Here is a 14,744-nt window from a genome sequence, read left to right on the forward strand (position 1 = left end):
GTTCAAGCATGCTCATAGGCCCACTGAGGCAGCGCTGCTGTTTCTTTTAAAACATGGAAATAATGTCTCCGGGTCTGCCACTGATCCAACTCACCATAGTTAATACTACGCCTGCAGCTCTATGTACAATACATGATATGTTTAAGCGACGAGACTGCGAAGTCATTCCTATGTACTAAGACATAAACGAACGACGCCTTAAGCTACCAATGACACTTATTGAATTAGAAAGTTAATAAAAACGCGTGACCGCCGGAGCTCAACAGAGTGTTGCTCTTTTGTGCTAAATGTTACTAAAACCTATTTGAAGTTCCTGTAACAATAGTAGGTACTCGTATTCCGAGGGGTTTTGAAATGAGAGACCCAGCAACCTTCATTCCATCTCTCTAAGTCCCAAAATCTTTTCGATACAAGTTTTTAGCATTAAAAAAACAAGTGAAGTGATCAGATAAGCCATAAAAGAAATCCCTTGCTGAATATACGACTTCGCTATTAATTGTTCGGAAAAGTTCAATTAATAAACTCTTTCATACACATAAAATACCTAAGTAAGAAGATCATTATTTTTACAAATAATTTTAAATACATAAATATAAATAAAAGTGGTCCAATATCATATAAAAATCACGTGATGTGATCGGTGTGACGTCATCGTGCAGGTTATTGGCGCGTATATAAGAACATTCTGTGCGAGGGAGCCATATTTTCGTTCAAATTTTAATAATATTTTTATTATTAAATACTTTAAATGTTTATATTGAAAAAAAAATAATCTTCAAACATAACTACTTAATGAATTGAAAAATTATGCAAATAACCCATTGCTATGACTTTTTATTATTCAACTGTATACTTTGCTACGGAGTGTTATAAGATACAAACTGCCTCTGATATTTGGTTTGAATCAAAATCTTAGACAGAGACAAATAGATGTTGTTTCTCTGGATGACAGATCATCGTCGCTCGGACAGATCACTCTCATCTTATATCGTTACCATTATTTATTCTTTTGTTAGGAAGCGCTTGTTTATTCGTATTATATTCGTGTAGAGTAAAACAAGGCCGTTTCCAATAGTAAATAATTTCTTCTTAAATAAATTGAATGAATGAATAAATTCTTCTTGTAGGTAACGTAATCATTACATGATGTTTCTTCTGTGTACTATAGCTACTATGTACACCAGACTTTTGAAATCAGCTCGGAGAAGTCGATTGAGATGTCGCCCGAACGGTCTCTAAATGTTCGACGTGCCTCGAACTTCTTCACCAAACACCTTCGGCTCATTAAACCTAATCTAAATCAAGCAGAGGCCTCCACGCTTAGTTTCATTTTCACCGCTTCGATATAAATGTTTTCCATGGGAAGCAGGGGCTCGGCCGATTCATGTCAAGAGCGTTTAGACCCTGACCCCGAGCCAGCGACGCGAAGCTTGGAGTCTGAAGTGTATATATATATATATTAATGTACACATTATTAATAAACAGTTTTATTATTTAACATTAGTACGCTACACTACACCTCACCAACAACCTTTCAGTACACAGATGTTGAAAGTATTCAGACAATTTTATTAAATATATTGACTTGTTTGTCTTCTATATATTAAACGCTAATTCTAAGACGTTACTATTTTCACAAATCTGCACTAACTAATGTAACTCAAACCTTATTAACGGATGATATTTATTATTAAATTATAAAATTAGAGACGAACCCTCTTAGCATTCCATGGATTCACCGTGCGGGTGCCGGGTCCGTCGCGTTGCAGGGAGGGGAGCTTCAATAGTGCCTGGTACTTGCAACCCAAGTTTAGGTTTAAGGGGCCCCTACCTAACGCGCGTTAAACGTTCACCTCCACTGTCCAAGCTCCTCTCCCTACCTAACCATATTTGAAAAGAACCTACTAGGGCTGCCTTCGAATTACGTTCCAAGAACGAATTGATGTGAGTTCTGGACAGGCCCAAGTCTTTTAGTAGGTTGTAGAGAGATTTAGCCGTTTTACCTCTCGCTCCCACTTCTACCGCGTATAAATCCACGACGAACCTATTTCGAGTGAGTTCGTTTGTGAGCTCGTAATATTTGTTGACCTTGATGGTATGGTCTTTGGGGATGTTGGTTTCCCAAGGAACCGTAAGCTCTATCATCACAACGCGCTTTAAGATTCGCGAATACATAAATATGTCTGGTCTGGAGGCCGACGCACAAATATCCTCGGGGATTTTGTATTGTTTTTCATACGTATCGATCATTGTAGTCTAATCCGTAGCCGCTTTAAAGATGGAGTAAGGCTTGACATTTGATTTTATAGCCCTAGTGCCCTCTCTCTTTATTAATTTACCTAGCGTGTAAAAAATATGTACACAACGCGTTCTGAACTTTCCATATTAAAGTTGATGTTGCTGTCGGTTTATAAGTATGTAAGTTATATTTTAACTGCGATTTAATAAAAGTTTTAGTTTGTTTGTATATTGACTTTCGACTTTTATTGAAGTTGTGTCCTTACTTTAACTACACCGAGACTCTGTTCGTTAGGTATTAACAGGAAGGGGGAGGGGGGGGGGTAGGATATTGAGGAAAAAAATACTGGAATTAGAAAAGATTGTACTGGAAAAAAAGTGAGGAAAAAGAAGTATTAAAACACGTTGATAAATATAAGAGTCTTACTTGACTGATAGACGAGAGATGCTCAAGTTACACGAAAAAGGAAAATTACAGAAAGAAAATATATAATGTGAAAGTTTCTGCTTGTAATAGAAAGAAAATTGTTCAATCACTCTAACGGAAGCCATATTTGTAAGCGATTCACAATAATCTGTTTTCCGCGCGGGCTGTGGTTGCTTTGTGGATGAATTTCCAAACCTAGACTATTAAAGAAAACGTCTCCCTGATCCGGAGAAACGCGGAATAAGTCTTTTGAGAGATTCCATTTAATTTCATGAAGTAACTATGAGTGTAGTCCGGGGCGGGTTCGGATGCGACTCCGAAACGGAATAATCTCGTTATTTCCAAAAATATTCCTGTATAAGAGTAAATGATTATTACTATCTTAGAAATTACTCTTTAATTGTTTGTATACAGAAATTGGATTACTTATATAAACTTTTCTTAGGCGATTTTGTCGTTCAGAAGTGACCCGTGTACGTAACCCGTGTCTGGGAACTTTATAAAATAATGTATGAATTGCGTATATTAGATGGTAAAGATTTATTTATTCCTCAATAACTTAATAATCTAAGTCCAGGTCCAGGTGTACATCGGATATTAGTGAAATAACAAATATAAGACGAAGACATATTTCCAATGACACCGTTAATGTTGCTAATATTATATCTTAATGTAACGTCCTTTATATAATTAGTTTGTCTGCTCGTGTATATAAGTGTCTAATATAGCATTCATAGCGACGTAGGTTTTTGCTCGGCGTAGCAGAAGCTTTCTCTGACCTTAATACTTTGATCTGGCGTAATGTGCGTCAACTCTTTGAAATGAAAATATACTTAGTGTATTATAAAATAAAACTGACCTATTGGTCTGTTGTAACAGAAACAAATGCCTATAATAGTTTATGGTAATAACGTTAGATTTTGATATATCATTTTGACGGTAAGCCGCCGCCGACACACTGAACAAGGGACATGTTTATCATTGATACATAAATTACAGTAGATTCATTGAGACTTTGGGGGATGACGCCAAGTGTAGACGGTACACGAATCATTTATAGGTCAGTTAGTCCTCCTTGTGACCTCCTTAGTCCTCCTTGTGCTCTGTGACCTTGGATTTAAATACAGAATGTCATAAAGATAATTGAACGCATCACTTGCGGCTATAAGAGTTGCTCAATAGAGATGAACTGACCTTCATGTCGAAGAATATTTTAAGTAATTTCGTTACGAATCTCGTGATCTAAAATATACAGTAGGTATTTACCAGTTTTCGGTACATCTCGCCCTAGTCCCTCCGGCCTCTACACATTGTTTTGTAATGTATGAATTCTTCTCACGCAACATTCATATCCGATTTATTATTTCTTCGCAGGCATTGTTAGTTTTAGTCTGATTCAGTTGCGAGAACAAATCCAGCGAGGAAAATAAACTAAGCGATTTCCTTGAAGTCGGTGTGTGGTTTCCTTATAATATTTTGTTTATGTACTTGTCGCTGTACGTAAATAATAACTCTTAACTTATGTATTCCATGACTTACGCGATCTTTTTGTGTATAAGTTTCTTTCAATATTTATCTTTGTTGATATTAACTCACGCAACAACAAGTGAACTGTCCCGCTGAGCACCGATGACACCGATGTTTATAAATAATCACAGCTAATCCATATATGATATAATTACTTTTATACTCAAAGTATGTAAAGGTCTTTATTTCCAGAGGAATAGTTAGTTTTCTTCTCTCTTTTGTTCAATCCACAAGGAAACGTTAAAACTTTCAGTTAACGTGAGTTCATTAGCTCTGATTTGATGAACCGATTATAACTAACGTAACACAATTCTGTTAAAACAATGTTCAGAGCTAACGATGTAGGAATTGGGTCGAACCTAAAACGTGAACGCGTGTAAGTCTAGATTTATGGACGCGTTCCGACTGGGGCACTTTATCCCCGGGTCGGAGGTAGTGGGTAGTTGTGATTTATGGAAACTTACATAACACAACCCAACTTAATTTAGGGGAAAGGCTCAGTTAGCGTCACAACTGGTTACAGTTATTTATATCATAAAATATTATAATAATATATAATGTATGCATGAAACCTTTTTCTATACAAACCTATGAATATATAAGTTGATATGTTTTGTTTTATTCACACCCGATACAAATATCCCGCTTCGTTTTTAATAAAAATGTGTACAAATATAAAAAAAAATGTATTATAAAACGACGTCTGATAAAACATACATCGTGGTGAAATAAAACTCCTTGCTTTACAACTGACAAAATAATACCTTATATAATATCCCATGAGGAACAGAGTGAAGAGAGTTGTGACGTGACACTAACAAATAATAATAGCGGTTCAATAAATAAACTGTTAGTTAAAGTTGAGTTCGCTGAGTCAGAGTTAAAGCGTGATAGAACATTTTATACAAGAATCGTAAGTATACTAGATATATTTATAGCTGGTCACACTCGCCTGAGATACCAAACGACCAAAGATGATAACTGTATGCTTAACATGAGTCTGCATCTCAAACTACATAGCAAGCGTTTCCCGTTACCCATTCAGTCAACGTTACGTTGATACTAAAGTGTGCAAAGATTTCTTAACGAACTAGAAACGTATCCTGTGCAGTGTGACGATATCGACGAACCTTAGAGTGAGCACACGGAACTTAACTCTGGACAGAAGGCGAAGCTTCGCAGTCGGTTAAAAAGACAGATTTCCTTTCTATTAATCGACATTATATTTATTTGAGACACAATACTGTTTCGCTGGCCACCTTTAGTACCCTGTATATATGTTCGTTCAACGTTATCTCCAGAATCTAATATCTGGATTCTTTCGAGTAATTTTCTCTGAACACAAGTAACATTCTCCAATATACCGTCACTCTGTTCAATTAAATTCTTCATTTATTAGTTCCGAGCAACGTTCAGGTCTTTGATGTGATACATGACGTGAAATTACCTGCTGCCCTACACTGATATAGCTATGTGTGTGTGTGCGTGTGTGCGTGCGTGTGTGCGTGCGTGTGTGCGTGTGTTTAATGTCTAACATATGATGTGATCCAACCGGTGTTGAATATTTCCAGACCCCAAATACAATATCCCCAATTTAAAAACTGAACTAGCAAGGACTGGTGAGGAGAGGTTCGTGATCAGAGAAACCTATCAGACGTCTTATTTAACATGTAATTAAACTGCACATTCAGAGTGTGGAGGTGAAAGATTTAAAGCTTTGTTTCATTTATAATAATCACCTTTCAATAAATTTAAAGTAAGGTGTAAACAAATTTGTTCAACATACAATAAAATATATATAAACATTTCCATATACAATCACTCCGATATAAAAGTCTACACGTTACATGGTGACGACTGACGACCCTCCATCACCGATGTGTTTCAGACAAGTTTGGTGAATTCTTTCACAATGAGCAACGAACGAATTGATGACATAGTTACTTATAATACTCCTGCTCCTCGTGTGGTCCGGTAGGAATCAGACTCGGGATTAGACTGAAAGGGAATCGCTGATTAGGGCTACAATACACTCTACCTCTCAGATCGACTCAGTGACGGCATAGGACATCAACCATGTAGAAACATTAGTATAACAGACATTATTGAAACACCCTGTATGGTGACACAGCACGTTCAGAAATCGTTATCCAGTAGTATACAATTAAAATAAGACATCGTATATAAATCTATTAACCTGTGAGAGGCCAACGGATTGTTGAAGCCAGGACTTGACTCAAGAACATATCGAAGTAATATTGCTTTTTTTTCTTTATTAAAGTAACAATTCTTATCAAAGTCCAACCGACGCGAGGTCGCGATATATTTATACACAACATGGGTACATTAAAATAAACACTCTGTTCGACTTATATTATAGTTGTATATTAGTGTCAGTTAAAGCTGTCGGCTTAATTAGTTACCTTGTTTGTAGTTATTTTTAGTAACATATATAGTATAACTACACGTTATACTACTGTCTATAAAAAACAAGTTTTCTGAACAAACTAATTGTATTCTTTTCATGTGTTTTTGTTGGCATCAAAAGATAAATTTGTTCGTCTAAGTCGGGTTTATTTCTATTATTTTTTTTATAGTTGAAGATTGTAAATAAGATAAGTTCAACAAGTTGCAAAAAAAATAATTCAAAATACCAAACCAAACTCAAGAATCTATTTGACGTTAACAATAAAACAGAGGCTAGAGTTTTAACTACCCGTGATCCTGTTTCGTCTGTGTGTAGTGGGTACAGTTTAAGAGGATTACTCTCATACCCATGCATCATACATCAGGAGTAGGCTTCGGAACAAACTCATAATTAGGAAATAGTGTTTGAAGTTTAAGAAATATAATTTTAAAATAAAAAATAAATCCCCCAATATTGTAATTATGAACTAATCTTTATAAAGAAGTTAAAAATATGATAAAACTTTAATGAATTCAAAAAGAAAATATTTTTAATAAATATACACCTAAATGAAACTAATATTTTTCTGATTACTACGCGTGCTTTATTTGTGGTTAAAACTTCATACTCCGGATGTTTCGGTTACTTTTCAGCAAAATAAAGCACGCGTAGTATATCTGACAGATATTAGTAACATTTCGGTGTATATTTATTAAAAATATTTTCTTTTTGAACTCGCGAAAGTCTTTGATCTCATTAAATATAACCCTTTCTTCATCCACCCGCACGTCACTCTACATCCTCACGAGAAAACAAAAGGAGAGTATATTCATTTATTTCCATGAAGGTGTTCAGTTGGTTCTAAATTTCCACCTCACTATATTTATAGTGACTACACTTATACTGCGGCAGTTTGTGTGCTCATTACTGCGACTGACAATTACCTATTACAATTTATCTCTAAAAATTCAGGAGTCCATTACTGAAAGGAAAGTCTTGAGAAAAAAACAGTAACAGGAAAGAATCGCTTATTTTGAAAAAAGAACGAAATTTGAAGGTTCCTTTTTTTAACCGTCTTATAAATACATCTCGCTACATTAATGAATATCATGATAAAGGAACGTCTCCAAGTTATCTTCGGCCTCGAGCCATCCGGAGGAACCGCCTGATCCTTTACAAAGATTGTTCATTTAGTCTGTATTGCGTTTCTTCTCGGCCCGGCCGCCCGGCACCGAGCTGCAGACTTTGAATTAAGATTAAACATATTCTTATTATTCATCGATATTTCATAAAGCAAAGTCTCACAAAAAAAGAACTTAGCTTAAGGAAGTCCATCGAATCGTGACCCGACTTCAGGTTTTAAAACGTTTTTTACATTAAGGAATAAAAAAAAAACAACAAAAATTTAATTCTAGGATCTCGTTTACAAATCATATTTATTAAAAAAAGTTATAATTTTTTTTAATATCAGCAGGGGAGGTTATTGCAGTATAATAGTTTTGTGCGCGTGTGAGCTCAGTGACCCGGTACAGAGTCCGCCCGACGTGCCCGGGTCATGCGGAGCGGTGCGACTCCTTGGCGACTGTCCAAGTGTGGACAAATAAATCAGTGAACCGGACAGCCGGCTCGTGATGCATGTGGATACCATCCCCGGTTCCGTAGCATCCGGGATAAAACTCAAAAGTTAAATGAATCTCGTATATACGGAAGTTTTTTTATTGAAATGTAAACGATTTGTTTGTTTAAGATTTTCGACCACTTCATTTTAAACTTCAACCGTTCATGACTATCTCGTTTCATATAATATGTATGGGTGAGTGTATCCGTTTGGATTGATACTTGTATATATTGATATGATTTTAAAATATATTGTTTGCTACAAATATATTACTAGTAAAGTAGGTATTGTTTGTTAAGGAACAGTTTACGCTAATCGTCTATAATACTCGGGAAACATATTTCTGATATGTAAAAACATTATAATATAATATAAATACCGTCCATACAATTCCTTTCAAACAGTCCATTATATTTAAAGACTACAAGCTCTTGAATCTACAAAGTATCAAATTTAAATCAGCGCATATCTTTAACCGGATTGAAAGCGTCATTAATTAGTGATTTCGTTTGCAAAAAGATCGGATGGAAACCTTTTAATGAGATAATTAATGGAAACTATTTTTGAAACAATCTCTTTATAAGTATATATAGTTTACACACTCACAGCGACAAATTGACTATAAGCCGTACACACAATATTATAAAGAAAGCGATTTAAAATATTATAAGAATTTTAGGACTCGAAGACTAAGAGGATAAATTGAATTGTTTTGCAAATTCCTTATTTGATTGTAAAGGCTTGTAACAGTTTTATTTAGTTTAAAATATTAAATATATATTTTGTTTCTTAATTTTCTTGTTCGTCATTTCTTCCTTATACATTATATAATTAACACATACACATTTCCTGAACTGAAGCTCAACATTTATATTATAATGTTCAGCGTGGTCGTCTGTCTGCCGCTACATAGACGAGACAATTATAAATGGAAACTACAGTGATGGGATCACACCATTAGCTTCAGAGCGCCTCTTACACCGCCTCATACGCCGCCTCATACACCGCCTCATACACATATAATGAATCTCTTAACACTATAATAATTTAACGACCACTTTATAACATTTTGAAGTGTAGAGCTTTTCATTATAATCATAATTTTATTAAATAGAAAACTTAAACTTATAAGATTACTTGTTTTTCAATTAATAGTTTATATGTTCACTTAATAATGACTTAAAATGAATTAAATGTTTTTATTTAACAAAATCATTTTGTTTGAATCTAAACTACCACAATATCTAAATTGAAGCCGAGTCTTCTGTGTGTCTCTTTGTCTGTACGTTCTGAGAATCTAATTCATAAATCTATGGCTGTTTTGCTTTGTCGTTTTCATATTACGTCTCTCGAAGTTTTTGTGTTCGAGTCTCATAGAATTTAATTTGTGATTTAACAAAAAAACGTTAAAAACCATAGTCATGGTCGTAATTACTACACGAATATAAATAAATATAACGTACTAAAAGTCTTCACAACACTATTTATTAAGTGTTATACATATTTAAAGATATAGGTCCAGTTACAATCGGTATTTAAAATAGTATTACTTAATCGTCAACCCGTCCTGAGCAAGAGTGGTGATTAATGCTCTAACCTTGCCTATGCTCAGCAGTGGGCTCCGATAGGCTGATGATGATGATGAGGATGAATGTGCCATCTACTAGTTTGTCTGAGATACGTTTTGATTCTAAAAAAAATTAATTCTCGGTAATTTCATTAGAGATGACTACTACATGAAAATGGTTTTTGTCTCTATATTTGATTTTAATCACAATCGTTTTTTTTTAAATAAAATATATAAAGTGAATTTATAGTATGAATTCGTTTTAATTTGACGAATTTCATATTCAGTAAATGTTATTTCAAATGGAATTGAGAGAGGCCTCGGCTGATTTTTTAATGATTAGTATGATTTTTACTAAAATATTTTATTATTTGTCCAGGAATCTGTAGATCTTATTTAGACAGAGACGAAACCTATTAGCATTCAATGGATTCACCGTGCGGGGGCCGGGTCCATCGCGTTGCAGGGAGAGGAGCGTCAACAGCTCCTGGAACCTGTGACCCACGCGTAGGTTTAAGGAGCCCTATCTCAAGCGCGTTAAACGCTCACCTCCATCGTCTAAGCTCCTCTCTCTACCTAACCCAATTTGAAACGAATCTACTAGGACTGCCTCCGACGCATGTTCCAAGACTGAACTGATGTTAGTTTTAGACAGGCCCACGTCTTTTAGTAAGTTGTAGAGAGATTTGGCTGTCATACTTCTCACTCCTACTTCTACCGCGTACAGATTTACAACGAGCCTATTCTTAGTGAGTTCATAATACTTGTTGACCTTGATAGCATGGTCTTTTGGGATCTTAGTTTCCCAAGGAACCGTTAGCTCTATTATCACGACGGGCCTTATAATTCGCTAATATAAAAATATCTCTGGTCTGAACGCCGTCGCACAAATATCCTCTGGGATTTTATATTGCTTTTCATACGCATCCATCATTATAGTCCAACGCGGAGCCGCTTTTAGGATAAGGTAAGGCTTGACGTTTGATTTTGTTGCCCTAGTGCCTTCTCTCACAAAACCTATTGATAGCTGGTTTGTGGTTATTTCTTTTTGCGCTCTTGCTAACGAAAGACTAATCGCTTCACGTATGATTTCTAAACTTCTATCGTGACGACGCGAGTATTGACCGCTATCCACGAGAACGCTACATCCCACCAGCAAGTGGTTAGCAGTTCCAAATGCCTCCCTCCAGATTTAGAAAAAATCTTTAATATATTCGTATCTTTCACCTTCTTTTTTTTGGTGACGCTGGATAAATGCTTTTCACAAACCACTCAGCCCGGGGAGGGCAGCTGTGGTTATGTGGGACTCCTAGGTAGCGTCCAGTCTACCCACTAAAAAAACAGTGTGATTCCTCCTCGCCACAAAGGTGGGGGGGGGGGGGCTGCGGTAACGCTTTCGCCCACCCCTTTGTCTCCTATGGCTATCCGATCGCGAATGGATGATTTGTACACAGGATGGATTTGTAGAGGCTTCCAGAGGCGTGCCAGCTTGGTACGGCACGCCATCCGACTCGAGGACCTCTTCAAAGCGGGATGGCAGACTCCCTGTGTCTGCCGCCCCGGGTCCTCCTTAAGGAGAAAGGCGGCGGTCGTGAGCGAGCCGCCTACGCCCGACTCTCCTGCGGCGTTGTTTTGGGCTCGGCTCGATTTTGGGTCGTTTTCCCTTCGCCGTTCCGCTGCCTTCTTTTCCGCAATGACGTTTTCGCCAAAGGAGAGGACCGCTTGCCGCGACCTAGAACTATCGACCATAGATTTGACTATGACTCATGGCACACGGGAGTTGGCTCCCTACGAGCCACACGCCAAAGCATCCATGCCCGGAAAGGACCTTTTAACAAAGCTGGCGGCCAATCATGGATTAAAGTGCGCCATTGTTGTGCTAATGGATCCAAAAATCTCCTATGTGTAGCCACTAATTCTGCATTACTATGCTCATTGCATTGCATCTTATATTTAGAATTCTCGTCTTTCCGAATAAAGGTTTAGAATATGTATATCCGTATCTTTGTCCTTCCTACTCGATCCTAACCCTACTCTGTTACTTTATCCCCCTATCATAAACTGTTTATGGAATTGAAATCTTGATCCTAGCTCTAAGGCATCTTTGTCTTTTGGTAGTGATGTAACGACGTCAACATGGGATTTTCCCCTGGGAAGATATCCCATGTTGACGTATATGTATATCATATCCTGATATGTCTGTGTGTGGATTATTATTTACCTACTTTTATAAAAGGAATGCAACAACACAATTTCGAACTAAAAAAAAGTTTTTAGCACTTACATAAACAAATATTTGAATAATAATAAAAAATAAATATATTAGAATTATGAATTAAACGTCAGTTGAAGAAGAATGCGGTCCATGTTGGCGGAGAGATGTTATTTTCTTGTGTTGGACTCATTCTGTAACATTAAAAATACGTAATACACAACTAACAATAAACTGTCAAGGTCGATCCGCAAACATAGAAACATGAACAAACGAAGAATATAGGAACAGTTGAGCTATTTTAATTTTACAATATACAATTAGAAACGTAACGTATAAAGTCACACAATTACATGTGTTTATCGGGAAATTATTAACTGATTAATTTGAAATTTTTTTTATTTAAAATCAGAAAACAGCCTGCACATATTTTAAATATCAGTCGTGGAGGCTATTGCAGTATAGTAGTAATAGTTTTGTCCGGGTGTGAGCGCAGTGACCCGGTTCAGCCTCCGTCCGACATGCCCCGGGTCATGAGGAGCGGTGCGACTCCTTGGCGACTCTCCAAATGTGGACAAATAAATCAGTGAACCGGACAACCGGCTCGTGATGCATGTGGATACCATCCCTGGATCCCTTACATCCGGGATAAAACTCAAAAGTTAAATGTATACGGATTTAATTGGTAAGTTTTCAATAAAATCTGCATCTCTTTTCTTATATAAAATATTGCAGTAAACACCAACCATAGCTAGTTCATAGTCTCGAGTTCAGTTCACAATACTTTCCAGGTAACAGAACCATGTCTGCTGTAAAAACTTCCCTCAGGCGTGGAGCAATTACAAGGTATTTAATAATGCAATCGTTAGTTCAAAATCCAATCGAGGTACGAATAAAAAGTACTTTTATAAAACCTCCCTCGCCGCGTCAGCGATGCTGCTCCCGGTAACTCACTGAACATTCACGGAACGCTACATTACGTTTTAACGTGTTTCATATAACCTCTCTTAATTGAACTCTTCGATTCGGGTTCATTTCCATCGTATTTCGTTCACTCTGTGCTTCCAGTTTATTTGCTTGCGATACTTTAAAATGTTTTCAACGAGCCTTATTAATGCCAACAGTTTGAGCGCGGACCGAGTCCTGTAGTAATACAAACAATTGGTTTTCTAACTGTTATATTTATGAAGCAGTTTCTTTCATCTGGTGGTTTGAAGCACATTATGAAACGTTATTAAATGCTCTGTTTTGAAACGATGCAAATTTCAAATAGAACTTTATCTGTATTTACATCATTGATATGTTTTTTTCGTTGAAAAATGCTTTATTTTTAGTAATATAATAATCCTCTTGGTATTGGAAGCACGTTCATCTGTGAATTCAAACCGGCATTCCTTTTAGAATTCATTGTTCGTTTTCAGCTAAAATTGTTTCCTGTCCCAGCAGTTAGTTTGCTCTCATCATTCTATATTTAGGCTTTCGAAACTGCCAGATTTTCCAACGCTGCCTGAAATTCGGACGCTGTCAGTGTGTTTCATAACATTCAACAATTTAATCCTAAAATAGCAGCATATTCGTTTTATTGAACATTGTTCTCTATTTCCGTGTACGTTTTATTAAACTCGAACCAATCAACCCATACATTATCCAATTAAAAGGCTTTTTTTAGTTAAAATGATATATCTTATATTAGGATCGTTACGCACGGAGAATATGAATAAATGTGAATAAACTCAATAAATTCCAGTTTCATTTTGTTCTCAACGTCGGATGGACCTTATTCAATGATGTAATTTATAACCGGATATATTCGAGGGGATACATCCGGGAAATTAAACGCCACGTCGTGATATACGACCGGCCGTTTCACTCATTACATGAAATAAAACAGCCATTTATTTTAAGCTTCGCTCTTTAATAAAAATGGAATAAATTTAGCGTTTTGAGAACTTAAACGAATACACAATAAAATATTATGTACCTTATAAGAAATAAAATACATGTAATGTAGAATGAAACAAAGCGAAAGTAAGAAGCATCCTCTTTATAAGCTTTTGTTCGAATCAGTTCTCAGTATCTGACAAACATGGTGCCGACTGAGAGGTGGGGCTGAACTCAGTCAAGCAGCCTGTTATAAGACCCAGGACCTAATGAGGTATTAACATTTATTGAGTCGAAAGTTTTGCTGCCACTGCCCTGGGATTATTTTTCAAAAATATAAATGTGTACGAAATACGAGGAGTAGACATTATAATGCAGACAACGGGCAGTTCTAATCATATTAGAGCTGAAGCATGCCTCTGGCAACTCCACGTACTCGGAGAGAGACGGACAGTAACGACGTCGTAGATCAGTATGTCAGCTTACAGTTTTGTTTTTTAAACTCGACAAGGCACAAACCAAAGGACAATGAACTGAAATCGGATGTGAGCGACTTATGAAAGAAAGAGAAAAGGTAGGCGTTCGGTGACGGTCGTGTCACAGTCGAGAACTTTGTGTGTGTGTGTTTTTCGATGCATCACTTAAACAAGAGTAACTAACGATAGGTGGAACAGGAGCGACAGAGTTGTCTTCCATTTTTTCTAGCGGGCGGTTTGAAAGCATTGACAACTGTAACTGGTGGTTTTTAAGTTAAGAAGTTTTTAAGACCACATCTAAGGGAGGCAATATTCCATGGGGTGGTCAAGCGAGCAATACCCCGTGTGTTAGTCTGTGGCATAGCATTTGAGTACGATAGAGTTCCCTGAA

At 36.6% G+C, this 14,744-nt stretch overlaps 1 protein-coding gene across 1 annotated transcript in view; it reads right to left on the reverse strand.

The window, feature by feature from the left end:
- The window catches only part of LOC116775268 (uncharacterized), a 63,117-nt gene that overhangs the window by 42,535 nt on the left and 5,838 nt on the right, over positions 1 to 14,744 (reverse strand). The window lies entirely within an intron of this gene.

Source organism: Danaus plexippus, chromosome 25 (assembly GCF_018135715.1).
Source record: "Danaus plexippus chromosome 25, MEX_DaPlex, whole genome shotgun sequence".
In the NCBI taxonomy this organism is placed as follows: Eukaryota; Metazoa; Arthropoda; class Insecta; order Lepidoptera; family Nymphalidae; genus Danaus; species Danaus plexippus.